Here is a 5192-nt window from a genome sequence, read left to right as displayed (position 1 = left end):
TTATATATCAAAAAAATCAGAAAAATTAAACTAATTCATTTTAAAATCTTAAAAATACAATTATATATCAAAAAAATCAGAAAAATAAAACTAATTCATTTTAAAATCTTAAAAATACAATTATATATCAAAAAAATCTTAAAATCCCTTGAAGGTTTGACAAAAGGTTTGATACATCATTCAGTTCATCGACCAAATACAAAGTTTGGTACAATTATACATTATTACACATCAATTCTTCCCTTGGACGTCCCTGCTTGCTTACGGTTGTGCCGTATCCATGGAGCATCCTCATCATTTAACTTAATGCTTGGGTCAGTGTTCACTTTGAAGGGCGGAATTTCACCAAACATATTATAATCTTCTGACATGTCTGTCTTGTCCTCCACTCCCACGATGTTTCTTTTCCCTGAAAGAACAATGTGGCGCTTTGGATCATCGCATGATGTACTGATCGTTTTCTTATCTTTCCGTTTCCTCGGTTTGCTACTCATGTCCTTCAAATAAAAAACCTGAGCGACATCTTTGGCAAGGACGAATGGTTCGTCAAGGTAACCAAGATTGTTGAAATCCACCATTGTCATTCCGTATTGCTCGTCCACCTTTACCCCACCTCCTGTTAGCTTGAACCATTTGCACCGGAACAAAGGGACCTTAAAGGAGGGTCCATAGTCAAGTTCCCATATCTCCTCTATGTAACCATAATATGTGACCTTTTGCCCATTCTCGGTTACTGCATCAAAGCGGACACCACTGTTTTGGTTGGTGCTCTTTTTATCTTGGGCGATGGTGTAAAATGTATTCCCATTTATCTCGTACCCGTGGAAAGTCGTTATAGTCGAAGATGGTTTCTTGGCCAACATGTACAGCTGATCTCCAACATCATTGTCATTCATGAAATGTTTTCGCAACCAACTGCCGAAAGTCTCCATCTGGGCCTTTCTAATCCAGGATTCAGGCTTCCCCGGGTTGTCCGAGCGTAAAATATTCTTGTATTGCTCGAAGTACGGAGCCACCAAGCTGGAATTTTGCAGGACTGTGTGGTGTGCTTCAGTCATAGAATGACCGTCCATACATATCGTGGTATCCCTTCCGATCTTGCCTTTTCCACTTTGTCTCCCCTCGTGCCGCGATTGAGGAATACCAATCGGCTTAAGGTCAGGAACATAGTCAATACAGAACTCAATTACCTCCTCATTTCCATAGCCCTTGACGATGCTTCCTTCTGGCCTAGCACGGTTACGAACATATTTCTTTAATACTCCCATGAACCTCTCAAAGGGGAACATATTGTGTAGAAATACAGGACCGAGAATGGAAATCTCTTCGACTAGGTGGACCAGGAGGTGCGTCATAATATCGAAGAAGGATGGTGGGAACACCAACTCGAAACTGACAAGGCATTGGACCACATCGTTCTGTAACCGTGGTAGATCTTCTGGATTGATTACCTTCTGAGAGATTGCATTGAGGAATGCACATAGCTTCACAATGGCTACTCGAACATTTTCCGGTAGGAGCCCCCTCAAAGCAATCGGAAGCAATTGCGTCATAATCACGTGGCAGTCGTGAGACTTCAGGTTTTGGAACCTTTTCTCCGGCATGTTTATTATTCCCTTTATATTCGACGAGAAGCCAGACGGGACCTTCATACTGCTCAGGCATTCAAAAAAAATGACCTTCTCTTCTTTGGTAAGAGCGTAGCTGGCACGACCTTGAAACCATTCCGGATGCCGGTCATCTGGGTCTTTCAAAAGTTGCTGGTCCTTCCGTGCTTCCTTTGTATCATTTGTCTTCCCATACACGCCCAAGAAGCTTAGCAGGTTCACGCAAACATTCTTCGTAACATGCATCACGTCGATTGCAGAGCGGACCTCTAGGACTTTCCAATATTCTAGCTCCCAAAATATAGATTTCTTCTTCCACATGGGTGCGTGCCCGTCAACTCCCCGCGGAACTGATTGTCCGCCAGGACCCTTTCCAAAGATGACTTTCAAATCCTTGACCATATCAAATATCTCAGCACCAGTACGTTCCGCAGGCTTCGGCCGGTGATCTGCCTTCCCGTTGAAATGCTTGCCTTTCTTTCTTACGTTATGATTTCGGGGAAGAAATCGACGATGACCCAGGTACACGTTCTTCTTACAATTAACCAAACGTACACTTTCAGTCTCATGTAAGCAGTGTGTGCATGCATTATATCCCTTATTTGTCTGTCCCGAAAGGTTACTGAGAGCAGGCCAATCGTTGATGGTTACAAAAAGCAACGCTCGTAGGTCAAATTCCTCTCCTTTGTGCTCATCCCAGACACGTACACCAGGTTTCGCCCACAACTGTAAAAGTTCTTCAACTAATGGCCTTAGGTACACATCGATGTCGTTACCGGGTTGCTTAGGGCCTTGGATGAGAATTGGCATCATAATGAACTTCCGCTTCATGCACAACCAAGGAGGAAGGTTGTAGATGCATAGAGTCACGGGCCAGGTGCTATGGCTGGAGCTCTGCTCGCCAAAAGGATTAATGCCATCAGTATTTAGACCAAATCTTAAGTTCCTTGCGTCAGCTGCAAAATCTTTGAAAACTCTGTCGATCTTTCTCCATTGCGTTCCATCAGCGGTGTGTCTCGACTGCCCGTCGGACTTACGGTCCTCTTTGTGCCATCGCAACAACTTGGCATGCTTTTTGTTCATGAACAGACGTTTCAACCGTGGTATTATAGGAGCATACCACATCACCTTGGCGGGAACCCTCTTCCTGGGTTTCTCGCCCTCAACATCGTCACCAGGGTCATCGCCTCTGATCTTATAACGCAATGCAGTGCATACAGGGCATTCATTCAAATTCTCGTATTCACCGCGGTAGAGGATGCAGTCATTAATGCATGCATGTATCTTCTGAACCTCTAAACCTAGAGGGCAGACAACCTTCTTTGCTTCGTACGTACTGGCGGGCAACTCGTTATTCTTCGGCAACATATTCTTCAACATTTTCAGCAAATTTTCAAATGATGAGTCACCTACACCTTCCTGTGCCTTCCATTTTAGCATATCCAGTGTGCAGCCCAGCTTTTTCAGACTATTATCGCATCCTGGATACAACGACTTTTTGTGATCCTCTAACATGCGATCCAAATTCTCCCTCTCCTTGTCAGTTTCGCAGCGTCTCCGTGCATCAGCAATGGTCCGACCAAGATCATCAGCGGGCTCATCATGTGCCTCTTCTTCACCTTCACCTAACCCTTCCCCACCTTCAGCATCATCCTCCATGAAAGTATCACCGAAATGATCACGATAGTTGTCATCGATATCATCCCCTTCTTCATCGTCTTCCATTCTGACCCCTCTTTCTCCATGCTTGGTCCAACAATAATAGCTTGGCATGAAACCATGCATAAGCAGGTCCATGTGAACTCTTCTTGGCGAGGAGTAACCCTTATCATTCTTACAGACAGCACATGGACAGATAATAAAACCTTGCTGCCTATTCGCATTTGCCACTACGAGGAAATCTTTCAAACCCGTAGTGAACTCGCCGGAGACTCGGGAACCGTACATCCATTGCCGATTCATCTGCATTATTATTATATAAAGTATATAATTAACCATCATGCATTTGTTAAACTAATAAGTAGCTACAAATAATTCAAATTAAACAATGAACTACACACATGCGTATTTTATCAATGACACATGAAAGGTTCGAGTTGCTAACCGCGATCGCGGAGGAAAAATAAATGAGAAAGCTCAAGTGTGGCTTGTTTCAGGCTCTCGGGCATTTCATCAAACACCTTGTGTGCATAGGAGAAACCAAAAGCAAACCATCACCACCCCACCACCACCTTCTGAAAATTGTGAAGTGATGAGCTGAGTGAAGTGGAGTGAGCTGAGTATATATAGGGATGGGCCTTTAGTCGCGGTTGGCCAGGCCAACCGGGACTAAAGCCCTCCCGTCCGCCAGCTGGATGGGCCTTTAGTCCCGGCTGGCCTGGCCAACCGGGACTAAAGGCCTTCGGGGACCTTTAGTCCCGGTTGGCCTGGCCAACCGGGACTAAAGAGCCTCCCGTCGGCCAGCTGTCGACCGAACGCGCTGGGCCCAGGTAGTTGGTCGCGGGCCTTCTCCCGAACCGCGACTAAAGAGCCCTTTGGTCGCGGTTCGGTTCTGTTGGGGACTAATGGCGGCGTATGGAAGCCCCTTTTTCTACCAGTGATTAATTCAGTCCACCCACAAAACAATACATTAATTCAATAAAGTACATATCTACAAATGAATAAAAATATAGGAATCGTTTATCCAGTATCAGCCCTAGGCAACATAGAAATCGGAGCTTACGTAAAAGAAACACAAGCATCACACACATGGGTGTCAATTCAACAATCCAATGTTTTAGACAGCTCTCGAGCAGACTCCCTCGTCCGCACAGCAGTTTCGTTGCTGCATGCATGTTCTGGGTCATTCGGGATTGTGTCAAGTGTCGAGCATGTGATCTAGTTCATGGAAACGGACAAGATTTTTCCGAAAAGGACAAGATAAACTCGTGGATAGTGTATGAGTTTTGCTATTGCATGAACACTTTGTCAATTACATTTTCATCTTCCTCGAACACAGCATTGCTACGTGTCGAAAGATAAGTTCTCGTCTCCAGTGGTAGGTGCGCAGCAAAGTTCATCAGTTCAGACTTCGAGTATTTGACAAAAAATTACCATATTTCACGTCACCGTCCCATAGAACTACCACATTTTAAAAAATGACTGAAAACTCCAGATTAGTACTAATTTTGTGACAAAAAACTACCAAATTGAGTTGATGATTGTTTTTATGATTTTAAACCTGTTTATGACATGCGGGACCCGCTTGTCAGAGCTGACTTGGCAAAAAAGTCAACTCCGTTTATTTCGACGGTTAGATTGACCGTTATTACAGGTGGGACCCGCTTGTCAGAGCTGACTTGGCGAAAAAGTCAACTCCGTTTATTTCGACAGTTAGATTGACCGTTATTACAGGTGGCACTACCGGAATCGCCCCCTATGCCGACGGCCAGGGCCGTCGGCATAGGCCTGGTACCCGTCGGGATAGGCCTATGCCGACGGCCCCCGTCGGCATAGGGCCGTCGGCAACATATGCGTCGGCACAGCCAGGGAGGCCGTCGGCATATATTATACGCCGACGGGGGCCGTACATCTATGCCGACGGCC

The sequence above is a fragment of the Triticum aestivum genome, chromosome 2A (genome assembly GCF_018294505.1).
Source record: "Triticum aestivum cultivar Chinese Spring chromosome 2A, IWGSC CS RefSeq v2.1, whole genome shotgun sequence".
NCBI classification, from domain to species: Eukaryota; Viridiplantae; Streptophyta; class Magnoliopsida; order Poales; family Poaceae; genus Triticum; species Triticum aestivum.
Note: the sequence above shows the minus strand (reverse complement) of the source record.